Consider the following 22634-nt stretch of genomic DNA (forward strand, 5'->3'; position numbering starts at 1 on the left):
ACATGGCAACCCCAGGTCCTTAATCCACCGAGTGAGGCCAAGGATCAAACCCGCATCCTCATGGATACTAGTCGGGTTGGTTAATCACTAAGCCACAATGGGAACTCCTAGTACATTTTAAATAGAGGATTTCTAATCATTAAAACAACCTTGCAGGAGTTCCCTTGTGCCACAGCAGGTTAAGGATCCAGCATTGTCTCTGCAGTGGCTTGGGACTCTGCTGTGGTGCTGGTTTGATCTCTGGCCTGAGAACTTCCACATGCCATGAGTGCAGCCAAAAACAAAAAACAAAAAAAATTTGCAAGGTAGAATTTTTCACCCAAGTTATGAATGGAAATTAACACTGAGAAATAATAAACTCCAAGACAGGCAACAGGAGAAAAACAACTGGCTCCAAAGCGAGACTTTAACTATACTGCGAATTATACAACAAATCACTCGGAACAACATAACTAAAACCTTCAAGAGAAATAAAACTGGATTTATGTGAAGTTATCAATTAATTCATTTGAGCAGAGTTGAGCATAATAATGAAGGAAAAATAAAGACGTATAAATGCAAAGAACTCATCACAGAATAATTTTTCTTACTTATGGAAAATTCAAAACATGACTAGGAAAAAGGAAAAAAGTACTTACAAGAGTTTTAAACACTAATAATTTAAATTATATTCTACCTGTAATGATCTCAAAGAGTTGAGGACATTTATCAAGTCAGAGTTTGACTAAAACTATGGGGATACATATGAAACTAAATCAGTAAAACTATAGATATACTTATTAAAAATATAGACTAGTTTACATACATAGAAGAAAATGTCGGACATCTCTTGGAAGCTTAACATGAACATGAACTCCTGGGCAAAAATGTTTTAGATCATTGCAGATGCTCTCAGCTGAAATAATACTCTCATGAAACATTATTTCAGCGGTTTAACTGAAATAACATGAAATGTGAGGAGAAATTAAATAACTTGCTTTGTGAAATTTAAAAACTAAATAATAAGTAAATCTACATATGCTGCTAGTCATGTGTTTTGGAAATGGTCATCCTATTCCATAAGAGGTTTAAATTCAGTTAGAAAATGCTACTTACTGCTGATTAATTTGCCTTTTTCTCACCTTGACATATTTACATATATACATTTTAAAAATAGGATCACAAAGGTATGCTAATTTTCAGTGGCATTGAATTAAATACTCATTACATGTCTTCCTACTGTTAGGACAAGTAGATTTATAAAACGTCCCTGTATTGAAGGATAGTATAGCATCAATGTGAAAAGCAAGTATTGTGTAGTAAGACTACCTGTGTACCTACTGGGACTCTGGCAAGGTACGTCATCACTTTGTGCCTCGGTCTCATCTATGAAATAAAAAGAATCTAATTGTTTCCAAGAGGTTTGTTGAGAACATTACATTAATTTATAAATAAAGTTCAGGAGTTCCTGTCGTGGCACAGTGAGTTAATAACCCAACATAATCTCCATGAGGATTCAGGTTTGATCACTGGCCCTGCTCAGTGGATTAGGATCAAGCATTGCCACAAGCTGCTATATAGGTCATAGATGTGGCTTGGATCTGGTATTGCTAGGGCTGTGGCTGTGGCCACAGCTGCATCAATGACTTGACCCCTAGCCTGGAACCTTCCATATGCCACAGGTGCAGACGTAAATATAAATAAATAAATAAATAGATGTTGGCATGAACGTAGAGCAACAGGAACACTTATTCATTGCTAGTTTGGTTACAAAATATTGCAGCCAATTTGGAAGAGAGTTTGGCAGTTTCTTACAAAACTAAACATATTCTTACCGAATGATCAATTGTGAATCCTATTTATCCAAAAAAGTTGAAAACATGTCCACACAAAATCTTGCACAGGGATGTTTATAGAAGATGTACTTATAATTGCCAAAACTTAGAAGCAACTAAAATGTTCTTCAGCAGATGAATGAATAAATAAATAGTGTTATATTCAGACAACAGAATATCATTCAGTATTAAATAAATTAGCTATCAAGTAATTAAAATCCATAGAACATTAAATGCATATGACTAACTGAAATAAGCCAGTCTCAAAGGCTGTATACTATATGATTGCAACTATATAATATTCTGAAAAAGGCAAAAATATAGACTAAAAAGACCAGTGGTTGCCAGGGGCCAAGGAGAGGTAGGGATGAAAAGATGGACCATGGAGGATTTTTAGGACATTGAAAATACTCTATATGATACTACAGTGATTGATACATGTCAATATACATTTGTCTAACCCACTGAATGTATAATAACATCAAGGGTGAAAACTAAGGTAAATTACAGATTTTGAGTGATTATGATGCATTCATGGTAGTTCATCAGTTGTAGGAAACATATTCCTCTGGAGGGGAATGCTGATTATGGGGGCAAATGTGCACATGTGGGGACATAGGGCATATAGGAAATCTCTGTAGTCTCTCCTCGATTTTGCTATGAACCTAAAACTTCTCTAAAAATTTAAAGTCAAGGAAGAAAGGAAGGAAGGAAGGAAGAAGAAGAAAGAAAGGAAGGAAGGAAGGAAAAGAAAGAAAGGAAGAAAGAAAGAAGGAAGGAAAGAAAAGAAAGAATACTACGTTAAAACTATTACCCAGATTTAGAAACAGAATATTTCCAAAACCCAGAAATTTTCCTTGAGCCACTTTTCATTGAATAATGCAAAAGTGGCTATTATTTTGGTCTCTAACATTACTCAATTTTGCCTTTCAGAGAAGTTGAATTATACATTTATCTGGCTTCTTTCTCACAATGTTATGTTTATGAGATGTATTTATTTTTTGTGTGTAGTTGCAGATCAGTCGTTTTTGTGCTGCATCTATCTACTGTATGAATATATTACATTTTCATTTTTAAATTTTATTTCTATGAGTGTGTTGTTTCCAGTTTGCAGTCTCACAGAGAGTACTGCTTTAAACATTCTAGTACATACCACTTCAGGTACATTTTATTTCAGCTTTTAAAAATAAGTCGGTTCTTTGGTAAAAAAAAAAAAAAAAGAGGGAAAATATTGAATCTAATCGACAGATACTTAAAACGGCAACCTTATAAAGTGTCATATTTTAATATCATTTTAAAAATATACTCCTGGAATTATATTCTTAAGAATTGTAATCTTGTAGTGATAAAATAAGAACTCTAGTGAAAAAGGAAACAGCTACTCCTAAAATAAAAAAGAGCACATATCAAAGTAATACAAAAAAAAATAACTAATAATACTGGTCTTAAATCATGACTTCATCAAAGTCTTCATTCTTTAAAATTAGAGAAGTTACTAAAATTTCTCTGTGCCTCATTCCCCTGTATGTAAATGGGAATAATGGAAGTATCTACCAAAAGGGGTGTTGGGGAAATAAAGTAAGTTAATACACATGAAGCAATTGGAAAACCACTTGGTAAGTGGTGCATGCCAACAAGTGTTTGTTTTATTGGCTGAAGGAAGGCTTCAGCTCAGGACAAGGGAAAGTGGTAAATCGTAGATGGCAATGTGGCCAATAATTGCGAAGCCATAGTTCCTTACAGTAGAAACAAGCTTAATAGTTTAAAAATTCTTATACCTACCTTAGTTGTCTTCCAGGGAGGGTTTTATTTTCACCATTTTAAAGAAGAGAACACTAGGTCTCAAGGAGTTTATATGCAGTCAGCCTTCATATCTATGGGTTCTACATCCACACATTCCACCAACCATGAATTAAAGCATAAGGGAAGATATGACAGATTATATACAAATACTATGCCCTTTCATATATGGAACTTAAGCATCTGGGAATTTTGGTATCCATGCGAGGTCTTAGAAATAACCCCTCTCCAATATGGAGGTACGACTGTTTTTACTTAGAAGCTGACTCTTTTCCCCCTTAGATTAAAAAAGAGAGAAAGAGAGAACCGTTACAGAAATGAATACAACACAGTAAATTAAAAGTAGAAAAGGAAATCAGCATAAAAGGAGTAAACAACGGCGGGATTATAAGATAAGGTAAAAAAATAGAGAAAGTTCATGAAATAGGTACCACAATAGTGTACAGTTACTAGAGGTGAAACAAAAATCTAATTTTGAGTACCTTAGTAGCCAAATCTAAGAAGAAAGTATAGTTTTAAGATTCTCCATGCACTTACCGACACATACAGTCACACATACACATTCTTACTTTCACACACACCCACTTAACATTCTCATTCACACATGCATTCACACTCACTCATACAGAAACACACACACACACACACACATCCCAACAGTTGCTTCTCATTATATGCATAGCTTTCCCTTGTATTGAGGTTTCAAAATAAATGTCTCCCCTTTAAAGGAGAAATATGGTGAGATAAAGTGGCCTGCCTCCCTACAATCATATACACAATACATGAAAGACTTCTGTGAGCTAAAGACATGATATGACTCCCCATTGTCATGAAATCAGCTCTCTGATGAGACAAAGTAGTCTTTCAAAACCACATCTTTCAGCTCTCCAATGCTCTAGCTGGATGCAGGAACAACATTTGCCAGCAAACCCTCAGTCATCACTAAGAGTTCACGATGGCAATAGAGAAATTGCAGTCCTTTACCCGTGAGACATTTAATTTTGAGAAGTGTAACTTCCTGGTGTTTGGTAAAATGAATTCCTGATGTGACCTATCCCATCATGTCACATTTCTGTATATAAAACCATTACATATCAGAAGGGTCACTGTATGGGCTCTGAAAGCAGAGTGATTGAGCTCAATTCTCATTCCCACTTTTTCCTAGATGGGAAACTACTTATTTAACTACTTTCAGCTTGTTTCTTCATCTGTAAAATAATAGTGTTAATATCCACCTGACAGATGTTATGAAGATTAAATGAGATAATCCATGCAAAGTGCTGAACATAGAGACCAATACATAGTAAGCATTTGATGATAGCCATTTTGAATTTTGTTGTTTGCAAAAAAAAGTCAATCTTAGAGAAAAAAATCTTGAGTGAGTCTATGTGGTAATTATCACTTTCACTATTTCGTAGGATTTGTTTCAAATTCATGTTAGAACTCAATACCATCTGCCTAGAGGGGAATAAACTATTCTCTATAGATAGGGGTCATGCCTTTCACTCAGACACCATGAATTTTTTTTTTTTTTTTTTACACAACAGTGGTCTAAACACAATTGCATTTTATGGAGCTTCAAATAATTAGACACCTTGTTTTTGTTTTGTTTTGTCTTTTTTATGGCCACACCTACGGCTCATGGAAGTTCCCAGGCTAGGGGTCGAAGCAGAACTGCAGCTGCCAGCCTACGCCACAGCCATAGCAATGCTGGATCCAAGCCATCTGCAACCTACACCACAACTCACTGGATCCTTAACCCACTGAACAAGGCCAGAGATTGAACCCTCATCTTTATAGATAAAAGTTGGGTTCATTACCACTGAGCCATGACAGGAACTCCTAGATAAGTTATTAATGTCAAAATACCTGGTGATGCTGCTTTCCTAAAATTAGGGTTTGGAGTTTCCTTGTGGTGCAGCAGGCTAAGGATCCAACATCACCACTGCTGTAGCACAGGTTCCCTCACTGGCTCAGGAACTTCCACATGCCACAGGTGCAACAAAAAAGAAAAACAAAAACAAAAAGATTGAGGTTTAAAGCCTGTGTCAGCATATATAATAAAACAAACTCCCTTCACATGAATTAATTGACTTCATAATACATTTCTTTGTGTTTAATCAATATACTCTACAAATAAGTTGTTACTCTTTCTTAAAGACTTTCACCATGAGGTGATAAAGCATATTAAAAAGACTATTCACTAGTTGATGAATAAGATTTAAGCTGTCTGTGCTTCTATGTCTGTGTGTCTATATGTAAGAGGATATGGAGCTACAGAAATACAGATTATTTTGGACAAAGAAGAAACTGGCCTAGAACATAGATACGATAACCATTAAAAATTTGAGCCTCGGATTTCCTGTCGTGGCTCAGTGATTAAAGTATCCGACTAGGAACCATGAGGTTGCGGCTTCAGTCCCTGGCCTTGCTCAGTGGGTTAAGGATCTAGCGTTGCCGTGAGCTGTGGTATAGGTTGCAGATGCAGCTCGGATTCCTCGTTGCTGTGGCTGCGGTGTAGGCCGGCAGCCGCAGCTCCAATTCCACTCCTAGCCTGGGAATCTCCATGTGCCACAGGAGCGGCCCAAGAAATGGAAAAAAGACAAAAAAAAAATGTGAGCCTCAAACTGTATAGAACAACAGGATTACCCTTTAAAATAAGGACAAATTTCATTAAGTTAAGCAGAAATTATTAGTTACCATGACCAAATCATCTTTTTTTGATAGATTTGTTTAACTTCTAGAGATCATAAAGCTAATAAGTTCCAACTATTGACTAAAATACAGATTTTCTAATTCATAGTTATTATTATTATTTAAGGTTTTTTTTTTGTCTTTTGTCTTTCGTGGGCCACACCCACAGCATATGGAAGTTCCCAGGCTAGAGGTCTAATCAGAACTGTTGCTCCAGCCTACACCAGAGCCACAGCAACAGATCCGAGCCGTGTCTGTGACCTACACCACAGCTCACGGTAATGCCAGATCCTCAACCCACTGAGCGAGGCCAGGAATCAAACTCGCAACCTCATGGTTCCTAGTTGGATAAGTTTCCACTGCACTAAGACGGGAACTCACATGTTTTTGGTTTTGGTTTTGGTTTTGGTTTTGGTTTTTTTAGGTTTTTTTGTTTTTCTGTTTTTTTTTTTGGAGCACATTCAAACTAAAAATCCCAAAAGGTGAAAATGATACTGTGATGCATTGGTTGAGCAGAGGCTAGAGATCACGATTCCTGCCCTTTCATCTTCCCAGTACTACCTAGGAGTGCCTGACGAATCTCAGGAAAGCCTTAGGATTCGGAATAGTATAATTTGAAAAATGTGATGTCTACTCTATATTTTTCTAATAATTTATACGATTGAAAAGATCTTTTAAACTACAGTACCACATTTTGTGCTCATTAAAAACACAATCTTTAGAGTAGATATTAGCCCTCATTTATACAAAATGTAACTATATTGAGTTAAATTATGTGTTTGTTCATAGTCATACAGCTAATTAGTAGGTGAAAAAGCAAAATTAAGACCTAGGTCAACTATGACATCATGCTCATAGATCTATTTTGTTGTCCAGAGTTTAGTTTGTGTGTGTTATAACCACCATGGCTAAAATTAGTTTCTTGAACCAAGGATTAAGTCAAAGAAAGACCATACAGGCTTCATTAACTCTAGTCACCTTTTAAATGTAAATTCTAAAGACTTCCTTTTTGGTTTTACATAAAATTTTTTCCTCCTATAAACTCTGATGTCCTAGTCCCTCTCATGGAATCTCTTCCACATGTGCCCCTCCATCCTATCACCTGCTTAGACAGCCATGAGGAGCACTGGTGTTTTTCAAGAATAGTACAAAAAGCATCAAGCATTTAGTGGATCTCTATGCTGTGGGGTAGTGTTATCAGTGAAAGAAGCAAAATATCAACTTTCAACTTAGCATTAGTTCTATTTTCATAAATAATACCAGATTGAAAGTAAGGGGATGCTGGAGTTTCTACCTGGGAAGCACTTACTAATATAGACCCCCAAGGCGGGAGGCCAGTTGCAAGGGAAGGTCCAGCAAATTAGAGTTACACTTTAGGAAGGGAGGATAAATGGTTACCAACTTACAGGTATTATTGTTATTACTATTATTATTATTATTATTATTACTATTATTTTAGTTCTCTGTTGGTGAGATCTAGGTTTGATGTGTCTTCTACTTGGGGAAATTCTCAAGGTTTGTACACGTGCCAGAGCTTCTGTATTACCTCTTCCTTCAATACAATGGGTGCATTTCAATGTAGAGAGAGTAGTTCTCTAGACAAAGAAAACAAAACAAAACACAACAATAACAAAAAACACTACCTGGAAATAAAGCTTGCAAAACATCAATTTTTTAAGTTCTAGAGTGACATGATAAAGGGTGGTGCTTCCCGAGGGTCTAAAAGAAAGAAAGCACGAACCCACTGAAACTCCTACATCAACAGCCTGGGTGACCAAGGCAGGGGATCCTGAACTTCTTAGGCTCTATTTCCATGTCTGAAGAGGAATAACTTCTTAATTGCCCGGATCAAATCCAAAGGGGAGAGTGAGTACTAAGGGGCAGTCACAAAATACCAAAATTACGGTGAAAATCTTGATTGTTATTTAGTCTCTATTTCCAAAAAAAAAAGTGGTTAAAATGCTTAAGATATATTACACAGAACTGAATTTGTCTCTCTGTGGCATCATTGAAGGATTCGTGATATCCGAGTTTTACCTAAAATGCAATAGAGATGTTGATAACCACATAATAAAATTAAGAAAATTGTAGCATAAAATGAGGAGTCTGTATGGGTACTCTTGGGGAATACTTCTGGGAAATAATCTCAACCTTATATGAGTGTCTCTTCAGCATGGCCAGAGCATTCATGGCAAGATTCCAAAGAGGAATCTTTTAACAGATTTAATCCAGAAGAAGTATTATTTATGGACTAATTTTTTAATAACAGAAGTTCTTTGGAAACTGTTCTGCCTTTGTACTTTCTAAAACAGTAGTCATCAAACTATAGTCCATAGTCCTTCATTTATTTTTTGTAAACAAAGCGATATCAGAACAGAGTCATACTCATTCAATTACGCATTGCCTATTGTGTTTTCACAGTACTATGAATAAAATACTTAACACCTGATCAAAAGATAAGATAGAGTTTGCCAAACTGTGTATGAAAATACATTTCATATATCTCTTTAAACACTGGTAATATTTAATTAATAGTACAAGCACCACTTTTATTAGCAAGGTATGGAATAAAAGTGTAATATTTTATCTAACTTATTGTTAAGGGATTAAATATTAAATTATTTGACAGCTAGTTAGGCCCTATAGATTCCCTCATGCTTTTTTCTTCCATATATGAAAAGAAATAATTTAAATATCTTTACTGCTTCTCTTGAAAACATAAATAAATCTTTGAGTTCCAGTTGTGCAGTAGCGGAAGCGAATCTGACTAGTATCCATGAGGATGCAGGTTGGATCCCTGGCCTCCAACAGGGGGTTAAGGATCTGGCATTGCTATGAGCTCTGCTGTAGGTTGCAGATGTGGCTCAGATCTGGCTTTGCTGTGGCTGTGTTGTAGGCTAGAGGCTCTGATTCGACCCCTACCCTGGGAACGTCCATACACCGTGGGTGCGGCCTTAAAAAAAAAAAAAAAAAAAAAAGATAGAAAAAAAACTTCTAACCTCTTTGGAGATAAGTACCTTCTATTAAGTATTCATTCTTTTTAATTCTTTCATTCAAACATTATTTTTGTGTGCACCTACTACCTGCCAAACAATTTTCTTGATGTTAAGGATACAGAAGTGAATCCAGAGGGAAAAAAAATGCCTGCTTTCACTTAGTTTCCTTTACTGTGTGGCATAGGCTCTGCCACACTGGGTACTGGACAAATATCAGTGAATTATTGAATAAATTACTGAGTCATATATAAGGCCTTGAAGGGGAAAACTTGCTTGTGAGGAGATAAAAGAGAAAAATCTTGAGGAATCATCATAATGACCGCCTCTAGGCCATCTTTAGACCTAAAAATTAAAAGAAACCTAACATCTTTGAAATGGGAAAATATACACATATACTTAATGCCTGTATCAGTTACTTACGGAGAAATTCTGTAAATCAAACCTACTACGGGCTAGTTCTCCAAAACACACGCAACATATAATTTTAAAAATTGAAACTATTTCTAAAATTCTAAACTAAAATAATAACACATAATATCAAAAGCGATGCATGAATCTGAATTAAGGAGAAAGGTTTGCTTATTTACCTCAAAAAAAACTGTCCTGTAGGAATTTTTACAAGTGAAGATGCTGGAATTATTAAACATATTTTTCCACTATAACTATTAGTTATTTTGATGGGTTCTTTTTTATACGCCTTGATGTATATAAAACAAAATTAAATGCATCTAAATATCAATGTGAAGAACCTTTCAATGAATTTTTCAATTTATCGCACCTCCACTTCTGCCAAGAGTAATATTCAAATTATCACTATTACTATACACCTCTTCTAATTCCTTTGATGTCGTGAATGTTAATTTACAACACCACATCAGCATGGCTCTTTTCTTTTCAGGTCCTTGTAAAGATAATCTCCAAATGAATACTTCCTTTAGACTCCAGCTCTGGACATGAGGCCACAAATGGGCATTTCATTTAAAAAGCTATATTTCTCAGGCTGGGAATCAGTTGGGGGGATGGTTGAGAAGGAAGACTATATACTTAACCTTTCACTTTGAAGGAAGTGGATTGAGTTTCTGAACAACGATACACTGCTAAAACGTTGGCTTTTGCCCTATTTTCCAAATGATGTTTATCCCTGTGGCCATTATAAAGGATTGCTTTGCCATTTTAATAATCAGATCTGCAAATTTGCATTTAGCATTAAATCCAAACAATCCAATCTGCAGGTGATTGACATCCCTGCTTGTGCATCAACATCTATCAAACCAGATGTTTTACCTCTTCCCCTGCCAAGAATGAGCATCTTTTTATGATCAATTGTCAAGGCAAGTCTGTCAATGGAGGCATCGGTGAATGTTTACATAGAAAAGCGTAAGTCATTCAACGGCAGTCATGCTATACCATCCATCTAGATTGTTACCATTTTGAAATTAGATTTTTTTTTTCAAAAAGAAAATCAGTTGGAGCTTTCTCTCAAAATATTCACTAACGTCAAAAACTGCCTACTGACCCTGAACAATATAATTTTCTAATTGCAAGCAAAATGAAGCTCTTGTTTATGTGAGGGAATAACTTGGGCCCAAGACTGCTAATGACTCTGAAAGTTTCCATCGTCTCCTCTTTTTTTTTTTTTGTCTTTTTGTCTTTTTGCCATTTCTTGAGCTGCTCCTGCAGCATATGGAGGTTCCCAGGCTAGGGATCAAATCGGAGCTGTAGCCACCGGCCTACACCACAGCCACAGCAACACCGGATCCTTAACCCACTGAGCAAGGCCAGGGATCGAACCCTCAACTTCATGGTTCCTAGTCGGATTCGTCAACCACTGAGCCACAACAGGAACTCCCGTTTCCTCTTAAACTTAGAAGCCTGCAACAACTTCATGTTTCTTTCTCATACAGTTTAGGAGGGCAAGAATTGGAAAACACAGTTCATAGCTGTTAATCTTCTATAGCATCCTATTCACAGGACCCGTTCCAACATAAAATAACACATTGTTTAATGAATGCAAGAGATGACATTTTAACATGGGATGGAGTTATACTGATAATACCAAAAAGAAAATGTTACCTCCTACTTTTAAAACAGACTGAAAATATACTTGCCTTCTTCAAAAACTGTTGGCAAACAATAAAGGTGGATAGTTATTTCACTGGGAGAATATTTCATAGCTATCTGAAGGGGCCTTTGGAAAATATTTAGTTCAAACCTTGCCCTGAAATGAAAGAGAAGCACATTGGTAACAAATTGTTCATTTTGGAACATTTTAGGGACAGTAAAAGTATCTTTAATTTCAACAGTCATATATATATATATATTTTTTTTTTTTTCTCGCATGTGGAAGCTCCTGGGCCAGGGACTGAACCCATGCCACAGCAGCAACGCAAACCACTGTAGTGAAAATGCCGGATCCTTAATTCACTGTTCCACAAGAGAAGTTAAGCCATATTTTAATGCATTCCATGTTTTTCAATATCTAAATATCTTCTTTTTGGGGTGTGTGCTATATTTAAATATATGGATTTATATTAAAATGCTTGATGGAATATAGGGAAATATAAAAATCAATATTTTTAAAAGAACACTGAATGAAAACAAATTTTAGAGTAAGTTCTCCTTTTGAAGTGCTATATTCAGAAACAATGAGAGGCATGTATGTGTTATTTCATTAACACCGAGCTCATTTATTCAATTATCACATCAAGAATGAGTAGTGGCTGAAAAGATCTGTCAGTTTTAGAAGCATTAATGTAAGAAACCCAAGATTGTACTTAGTTCTGAGATAACTGAAAGATGAGAAAATTTATCTCTCTAGCATCATTTCTTTTAGAGACCGAGTCTAGTAAAAAAATAAACCAAAAAAAAATAAACCAAATAAACACAAAATAATATTTTTTAATCACCCTCTACACATAAAGTAGCAGAGAAATAAAATAGGGAAAACTTGAAAACTTTATGATATTAATTTTCTTGAGCTTTCTCCTTTTCATGACTTTTTCACCATCTTCCTCACTTTTTTTCTTCTTTTCTACTTGTGGCAGATAGGCCAAAATCTTCAGATAGAATTAAATCTGAAGTAGAAAATAGCTTAACAAAACATATCAACCTACCTGCTCTGGTTAATTACATGAAAGCTTTGAAAAGTTATCCAGACACTGTCAACAGATAATTGGATAAAGAATATGCAGTACATATATAAAATGGAATATTACCCAGCCATAAATAAGAATGAAATATTGCCATTTGCAGTAACTTGGGTGGATCTAGAGATTATCATACTAAGTGAAATAAACCAGACAAAGAAAAATATGATACCATGTAACTTCTGTGCAGAATAAAAAAAAAATTATATAAATGAACTGATTTACAAAACTGAAATAGACCTACTGACATTCTCAGTTAACAAAGGGGGAAGGGGGAGATAAATTAGGAGGTTGGGCTTAACATATACATACTACTATATATAAAATACATAAAAAACAAGGACATACTGCAGAACACAGGAAACTATACTCAATATTGTATAATAACCTATAAGGAAAAAGAATCTGATAAAGAATATGTACCTTACATATATACATGTATAACTGAATCACTTTGCTGTGCACCTTAAGTAACACAACACTATAAATCAGTTATACTTCAATTTAAAAAAATCATCTGGATATATAGAATTCACATATAAATGGATTCATGTAAATCCATTCAAATGAAACACAGAGAGTAATGTTTAGTGGAAATATGGGTAAATAGAGGTTTAGTGGCAGCAAAACAAAAGCTATGTCCAAAAAAGAACAGAGTTCTTTAAGGAGTTTCAATAATAATGTAGAAATATTTCACACTTCTGCCAGTGTGTTCCCCTTAGCAGGGCACAGTTCCCAGTGAAAGATTTGTGGAAAAAATACCCTCTATAACAACTTGACTGATAGGAGCAGAAAGAACATTTACCAGTGCCCAGAATGTTCACTCTCTCTCTGTCTTTAAACCATGCTGCTTCTCTTAGGGATGATTTTTCATCTGTAAATGATAGGTACTATTTAATTTGATTTTACTTTACACATAGTCTGAGAGGCCTTCGTACCTTGAGGATTAGAGAAGTTAGTGAGAATAGAATGAAAGATTTAAGTCAGTGATGTTTGGTTAGCAGGATCATGAAACTCAATGAAACTCTTCAGAACTCTGCGGGGGAAAAAAGGCTGGCAGCTGATGCCTAAGAAGACATAAATCTGTGCCATTCCAACATGTCCCTGAGATCATCAGCTGGAGAGACCACTTCCTTATCCTAAATTTTCTGGGCATTCTTTGCTGAGGTTAGAAAGGCTTCCTGGATTTCTCCTTGTGGCTCAGCAGAAATGAAACCGACTAGTATCCAGGATTCAGTTGGATCCCTGGCCCTGCTCAGTGGGTTAAGGATCTGGCATTGCTGTGAGCTGTGGTGTAGGTTGCAGATGTGGCTCGGATCCTGTGTTGCTGTAGCTGTGGTGTAGGCCAGCAGCCACAGCTGCAATTCGACCCCTAGCCTAAGATTTTCCCTACTCAGTGGGTGCAAGCCTAAAAAAATTAAAATAAAAAAGAAAGCCTTCCTGATGTTTGTGTTATATTCCTCTTTGCAATGGTTTCCCATCCCTGCAAACTGTTATAGTGGGATGAGGGGTAGCCTAAAGCACAGGAGAGAAAGAATGAGAAGCGGCACTTTGGCGATAAAATATGAGTATGTGATCCTCAAAAATAATTTAAGGTAGGATACTACCTCTTGGTCACTTGGCATGATTTTTCTTAATTCTTGGATGCACCCATGAGCCCAGAAAAGGTGAGATAGGCAGGAAGAACAGCAGACTACTTGTGAATCAAAATGTAAAATGTCCAGGATTAAGAGATCATTTTAGCAAAACTACTGAGAATAGTTTAGAACAAGTAGATGATTTGAGCCCAAGCTTAAACAAGCAAGAAGCATGAATATGTAGAAATGTGCTCTATTTTTTTTAAAAATGCTTCTACATTTTTGCCATTGCCTGACAGTCTCCACGTGTGCCAGATACTTTACTAGGGTCTAGGCTTCATTTTCTTTTGCTGTTAAATGTGTTCAAAATGAAACAAAGTAATTACCACCACAACAAAATGTTCAAGGTTACAAATAATCTGAGTCAAGAAATTGAGTCATTTTCTGGTGATTCTTACCGGAAACTTTTAGTTACAGGAACTTATTCATATCCTTTTGTCATCAGCACACTGATTTCCAACTCAATATCTATTTTTCAAATCATTTCAGGTAGAGAGACTAGATATTACCTTTGTGGGTGCTAGCAATGCTCTGTTTAGGGATCTATTTCAAGTTAAAAATTCATTAATTTTCTGTGTTTGAAATATCCTTTAATGAGCAAGTAATAAATTTTCCATTGGGTTCCTTCCCTGTGTGCAATTTATTAATTACAATATGCTTTTTGCAATAGAACAAAAGAAAAAAGAAAAATAGGGAGTTTCCTGGTGGTTAGCACTGGCATTTTCACCAGTGTTCCTGGTGCTTAGGACTTGGCATTTTCACCAGTGCTGCCCAGGTTCAATCCCTGGTCTGGAGCTGGGATCCCACATCAAGCTGTTGCATACCACAGCAAAAAAAAAAAAAAAAAAAAAAATTAATTAAAATTTTTTTTTAAATCAACAAGAAAAACAAATGGAAATACATTTTAAAAAATCATGCCCTCAGCAAAAGTTGAAGACACCTGAATTTCAAAATCACTGAAGAAAAGATGAGTAAATTCTGGGGATCTAAGTTACAGAATGGTGACAATCATTAACATCCTGTATCAGATACTGAAATGTGCTAGGAGACTAGATCTTTAATGTTGTCACCATGCACAAAAAAGGTAATTATGTGATTAATTATGTATTAACTACCTTATGGTGATAATTACTTCATAATATATGTGTATACCAAATCATCATATTGAATGCCTTAAATTTACACAATGAGAAAAAGAATGTGTGTGTGTATATATAGTATATATATTACATATATGACTGGGTCACTTTGCTGTACAGAAGAAATTGACACATCTTAAATCAACTATACTTTAATAAAAAAAATGTTAAAGTATCATGGAAGAAGGCTGTTAGCGTCATTCCTGTTACTCCTTTTGTTTTTTTTTTCTGCAAATCCTGAGTGAAATAATAGTGCCTAACATTTCTACAGCACTTGTCATGAGAATCAGATATTCTTCTGCAGCCTTTGCAAGTATTAAAACATTAACCCTTTCAACAGCTTCATGAGAAAGGCATTGCTGTATTTCTCACTTTACAAATGAGGAAACTAAGGCAAAGAATGGCTGAGTTACCTGTTTAAGGTGACAGAGTTGAGAAGTGACTGAGGTAGACCCCTACACTTTCCAGAAAGCCTCCCTGGAAAGTAGGGGAGGCCCTGCCAAAAATAGTCCTTGTCATTTACACAATTGAGAATGCAGAGTAGACCATGACAATAAGCCATAATCCCAAACTGAACCCTCAATATTTTAGACTCTCAATTTCCGGGCATCCGGAAATGTTTCTCAGTGTAGAAGGTCTGTGATCTGATGCCAGTGGCTCTGTCTTATACAATTCTGCAAAACATGCAGCCATGTCACAAAATTCAGAGTAAGCATTAATACATGCCTATTAAATCAATTTGCATTTTGTGCACCTCTTAACCTCATATATGTGCCCCCCTACCCCCTGCTTGTTTGTGCCCACTTTTCCAGGGTCCCTTTGCCTACTTGTCTGTATGAACACAGCCCTGGACTTTCCAATTTGCTAGATCTATGCCACCTACCCAGGCTTGCCTTTGACAGCCAGTGTCCCAGCCTCTACTATTATTCCTTTTCTCCATTCCATTATCAGTTGGAAAGAGATGTGATTTATGGGATGATAGATTTAATATTTTACCCTCTGGAAAGTGTTTTGTTATTGTCGTTGCTATTGTTTGTTTTTTAAAAGATTCTCTGATGAAACTCTAAGGCTCGTATTTAAAGCACAAAGGAAGGGGGACAAAGGGGAAAAGGTTTAGGTAAGAAACCTTTTTTCTGATTTCTGGAATCAGGCAATGTGGCCCAGCTACTATTTTAGGTATTGAAGTTACAGAGTGAATAAGTTCACAATAGAGATTAGAAAGAAAAAAGTAACAATGGATCTGATTTTCTAAGCTTTTATAAATGTAAATTTTCAAAAAATCGAGATTATCTGTAATGGATCCTGACTTGTGATTTCATTTGAAGCCTTTAAGGACTCACTTTTTCTGGTTGTGTCTACACATTTCCATGAACCTCTATGAGTTCTGCTGTCTGTCCTTTTGTGAGATCTTCTAAAGGCCTGGCAGATTGCAAATACTTGATGTGGAAAACATCCAAAGACACTAAGTGTGGGTATTTGAGTAAAATGAGAATATGGGGTGGTGAGATAAAAGGCTGAATAAAGGATCTGCTTCCTGACTTGGACCTTTAATGAGACTCCATTAATGCAGATGCTGCAAATCAATCTGGAGTATGGTTCCTGTATGCTTTCTGTCAGATGAGTTATTAGTCAACTTCAGGGCATCCGAGAATAGAGGGGAGGGAACTAGGTTGGGGAAAAAGTGCCAAGCGTGATGAGCAGGAAAAAGGGAAGGAAGGAAGGGAAGAAGGAGGAAGAAAAATATCTCTAACAAAGCATCACTTTTAATGTACCCTTTCCTCTTCAAGTTCAATATTTTCTGTTGAGCCAATGTCTCTAACTCTTTGTTTTCCCATATTATCATTAGAAATCCCTTCTCAGATATTTATTCTCTTTTTGGCAATCTTGGTGTTAAATTTTTTCCCATACTTTGGTGCAAATAGATAAGCTACCTGGAGCCTATTTGTTCAGGTGGTTTGGAACAAATCATGTATGATATCTTCCTCCACGGAGACATGGCTGAACATTAGGTCATTCTCTCCCCTGATTCCTGTAGTTTTTGAAGTCACTCATGCAGCAGCTGTAACCACTCTTAGAGTATGCAAGAGGCACTTCTCATCCAGGTGCCGTTCCCAGTTGTACTAATGTTTTCCTTCCATATCCTGTGTATATTGGTCAGGTCTTGCCAAGTATAATATTCTCCTTTCATGTAGAAAATAATTTTCAATCCTAGTATCCATCTAAGAAAGACCTAAGACATTCTAGAACATATGATAACTTTACCAGAGTGAACATATTCTCTTAGGAGGCAATGCTTGTACAGGTTCTTATATGCAGATTTTCAGATGCTTCATTTTACTAATGAAGAAAAATGATTTACTAAAAAAATTATGAGAGTTCGTTAGTCTTAATATCCAGAAAGCTGTATTGGAGTAACTGAGATTAAGGAAATTTTTCATGAAAATAAACTGTATATTGAAAAAAAAAAGTATGTTTTTTACTAGAACTGAGTAGAAGGTCAAAGTCCAGTCATAGGGATAAGAAAAGAAAATTGAGTTAATAGATCTTGGTGTCTAGGTAAGAATTACTCCATCCTGCTCACGTTTTGTTTATTAGGGTTTAAATTCCCCTGGGCCAGAGAAGATTAATCCCAGAGCCTGAGCTAGCTTTTGACCTGTGTATGGGAAACCAGTGGCCACAGCTGTGGGGAATGGGGAACTAGTATGACAGGGATCATATTCCTTTGTGTAAAACAAAGATATCCCACACATGCTATGGCCATCACAATGTCTTAGGTACCCTGAAAAGGATGATCCGTAAAGTCATCCAAATATCCATACTGAAATTAGATCTGCAGAATCTAACAGGTGATTTTAGTGTATTAGAATGGCAGGGCATAAACTACCATGGGTAAGAAATGAGAATGACTTCACCAAGGGAAGGGAAACCAAGGTAACATCAATCAACAAAGCAGGCATAGTTCATATGAACCCTATTAATGCTTTGAACATGGTGTCCTAGTTTATTATTTGGACGAAATTCTGCGCTGGCTGTGAATTTTACAAAATTCATTTGTTAATTTCTATTATTGCTAGGAACAAAAAATAAATAAAAAAGGAGGATTAAAAAAAGATAAGGTCACTTGAGCATTTCTTCAAAACAGGTGTAACAAATCTCATTTCTTATTTCTTTCCATTGTTCACGTGCCACCTCCAATCTTTGAATTCTTTGATTACCTCCTCAGAGATTATGATATCCACGTATAGTAGGAATCATCTTTCAAAACATAAAAATTGTGTTAAATAAATTATGACGTTAATAGGCATTCTTAAGTGAATCCAGCCTTATGATTGAATGCTAATAAGAATGAGTTCCTATCTACTTCAGATTAGTTTTCTCTTTTCTGATATGAGAATTTTGCCCAAATATTAGCATAAAAAACCAAATTGGACAAAAAAATCATGCATACTATAATCACAGGTAAATTTCACATAAACCATTACTTATAAGACAGCAACATAACATAAAACATAAACATAAAAGTTTTAATTATATTTTTTCTGTAAAGAAATATTGAGTACCTACTAGGGACTAGGTCATTACTAGCTTGTTTATATCCTTCTGATAACTTCTCATTGCCAGTAGAATAAATTATAGTATTCTTACTATTCCTCCAAGGTCTAACCTGAACGCATGCATTTCTCTGACTCACTATTCTCACTAAGCAGCTCTCTCTTCTGTTTCTATAAATCCCCAAAGTCCAGAGTTTTTGCACTTAACTGTTAACATTTCTCAGCAACACTCATCCCCTCCCCACCCGGCTGCTAACCTCTGCCCCTTGAATGATTGATTCCTTTTCATACTTTACAACTGAACTCAAATGTCACTGGAGTTTTCTTTTTTTAATATCCAAATATCACCTCTCTGTTTAAAATTTGCCTACATCCTACTATTATTTGCAGAATAAGGAGCAAACTTTGAGTAATTTTTCACTGGCCACTCTTCCTTCCAGCCACACTAAATTAATTGTTTATTGTTTTATAAAAATATGGATTAAACATTTCCTGTCTCCCCAAAAATGTGCTTACACTTTATACACATCATCATATTTATTCTTGGAAGTGGACACTGCTGATGCCCCAACCAGGTCCCCTTTCCTGGCTGGTTCCACCCTCTATTGCAGTGAGTGTTGGATGCTAATGACTAATAAAGGTTTTCTTCTGTCAAATGCGAGCCCCTTCACCCAGGAGGTTACATACTACTCACTGACACTCATCATCCTGCCAACAGCCAATGATGGACAGGGGTTAAAAAGCCAGCCGCCTTTGTCTCCAAGTGGGAGTAGCTTTGAATATGTCATGCTCTTTAAACCTTCCATGGGATCGTACCAAAGCTGAACCTGGTCTACTGCTGAGACCACATTCTTGCTTAGATTATTTCCTGTCTTCTCCTTGCTTCACATTCCCTGCCTCCTGAGAGCAACCCTTTCCACAAGGCCTTGGCACGAAAATCTTCTTCTCAGGTTCTACCTTTAGGAAAACTAACTTAAGATATTTCTCAGAAGAACTCCATGAAGCTGGTATTGCTACTGTCATTTTGCTTATGAGAAACTTGGACTTCAATAAAATAAGTTACTTCTTCCTCTATTCGTTCATAATAATTGATACAGTATTTCAAATTAATTGGTAAATTATTACCGTGGGTCACCGGTACAAAGGGCTTTAGAGTTCAAGCAGCTAATATGCATGTGGAAAGGCTCAGGTATAAAAGGCCCTTTGAAAATAGTTGTTGAAACGAGATCTTGGATCACCACAAAATCCAGTCAGATGCTATTTTATTTTTAAATGACTTTTATAGACCCAAATTGACCTTTGGCAGCAAGTCTGTAATTTCAGCCCAAAGTCCCATATGGATAAGGGCATACGTTTTCAATATTTTTACTTTATCTGCGACACCAGACTAAATAATTTAGTATGTGACCTGACTGAGCACGTAAGATAGCATGTAAACTGGGTATGTGTGGTAGACAGGTACTGCTGGGTTTGTTCCGTACAGCCATCTCTTTCTCCTTTTGTTCTTACCAGAAGAATTTAATTTGTTCCATAATACCTGGAAATAGGAGATACTTTCTTAGTCTGTCTTGTGACTAGAAGTGTTCATGTGACCTCTCCTTTGGAATTTGGGAAGTGATCCTCCTCCCCGATTAAAAAGAATAGACACCCAATAAGTAAGTGCAAACCTGCTGTTCCTGGTGCTTCTGTGAGAACGTGCTCGCAGGACTGCTGTGGCCGTCTTCTGACCACAGAGGTTGGCACTCACAACACAATGAGGGTAGAGAGCAGAGAGATGGTAAAGGCCAGGGCACTAAAGAATGAAGCACTCAACCATCTCTGAAGCTCTTTCATTCATATTCTTTTTGATTAAAAAAAAAAAAAAAAAGGCACTCGTTTGCTCCACCTTCAGCTGGTATTCTGTTACGTGCAGCAGAAAGCACCCTGATTAATATGATGTGAGAAAAATAAGCCTCAGATACATTCGATGGCTTGGAGTTCCCATCATGGCTGAGAGGTAAACGAATCCGACTAGGAACCATGAGGTTGCAGGTTTGATCCTTGGCCTCGCTCAGTGGGTTGAGGATCCGGGGTTGCCATGAGCTGATGTGTAGGTTGTAGACGCAGCTTGGATCTGGCGTTGCAGTGGCTCTGGCGTAGGCCGGTGGCTACAGCTCCAATTAGACCCCTAGCCTGGGAACCTCCATATGCCGCGAGTGTGGCCCTAGAAAAGACAAAAAGACAAAAAAAAATTTAGTTCCTTGATCAACATTTTTAAAGGCAGTTAGTGGGAGTGTTAGCCTTCACACTTGGACCATGTGACCATTCTGTGTTAGAGGATTTCTCCTTCTCTGTCATTCAGTGTTTACAGAGGCTTCCACTTTTTTGTATGGTTTCCATTACACTTCTTTCAAATTCTGTGTTGACCAAATGGCTCAGGACATCTGGATTTCCCAGGGATAATAAGCATAAGGAAGACGATTTCACTGAAGTAAAGAGGATGAACACCCAGCTTATTTGTCTTATCTTTAAAGTATGAAAATATACTTTTGCTGTCTGAAGTAGATGGAGCTCAAAAATACCACACTTTTCTACCTCCTGTTCATTTTTCTCTCAGAAAAAAAAAATACCTTAAAGGAGTGGAGAATAAGAATTTGATTAGAATATTGATTCTCAATTTTTCAGTACATAGGTGTTATTTTCTATCAGGAGATTTTTCAAAAGGCATATTTGAACAGTCTGGAAAGTTTAACCCTCTACCTCAACATATATAATGTATAGAAAAAGTGAAAAAAGGAATACTTGACTGAAAATAAAGTTTCCAAGCATTCCATGAGAGGTAAATATTCATGAATTCAGATGGAGATTTATGTAAAATCACCATACCTTTTGATAATGCAGGTGGCTCCTATTTAAACATTTACATTTGAGTGAGTGATTTTTATGATCGACCTGGCATTTCTGAGGACTTTTATCTATAGATTGCAAATTGCTTACTAGTTTTCTTTTCTTTCTTCCTTTTTTTTTTTTCCCTGAGAAAGACCTCTGAATGAGCCCGAATAATCATGGTCTTATTACTACAGTAAAATTTCCATCTAATATATCACAGATAATCACTGCTATAGCAGAAATGCCAGAAAAGCATAAAATAACCACGGGGAAAAAATTTAGAAGGAAAATATCTGTTAACAGGATGAAATTGAATAAGGGTAAATGAAGTATAAACAGTTGATTATTAGAAAAACTTCAATAGTTTCCCAATCAAGAGATAGTAACTATTTCCTTTGGGAACAAATCAGAATAATTTGAAATTTTCCAAACCAGTTTGATAAAAAGAATAATGCTGCTTTTTATAGTCCTTTGCAATTTAACATGGACTATCATGTACATTTTATCATTTGCCTTTTACACTTTTCCTGTAAATTACATAGGCTAAGGATTATTATTTCATTATTTTACAGATTATAAAACTGAGACATAAAAAAGATACCTGTCTGGGGTCTCAGGCAGTAATTGGCAGGTTCTGGTCTAAACTGTAGAATTCTATTCTTCTATTTTTATAAATATCATTGTTAGAAGTTCTGAATAACTAAACTTGAATAGAATATAGAATTTTCTGCAGTTTCCTATTTTAGTTGGTAAGCAAAAGACATGATTTTTTAAATACTTCAAAGTTTTTCCTTTTTTATTTTTATAGAAGAACACAGAAGGTTAAGAATCAAGTTGCCTCCCTTGAAAAAAAAAACAAAAACAAAAACAAGTAACAGGAGATAGAACTCTATCATAAAGGAGAAATATTTTATATCTTGTTCTGGGTGATGACTACACAGGGTATACACATGTTTTCTTTCACTCTGTAGTGATTCCATGAAAATATG

This window comes from Phacochoerus africanus, chromosome 9 (genome assembly GCF_016906955.1).
Source record: "Phacochoerus africanus isolate WHEZ1 chromosome 9, ROS_Pafr_v1, whole genome shotgun sequence".
Classification (NCBI taxonomy): Eukaryota; Metazoa; Chordata; class Mammalia; order Artiodactyla; family Suidae; genus Phacochoerus; species Phacochoerus africanus.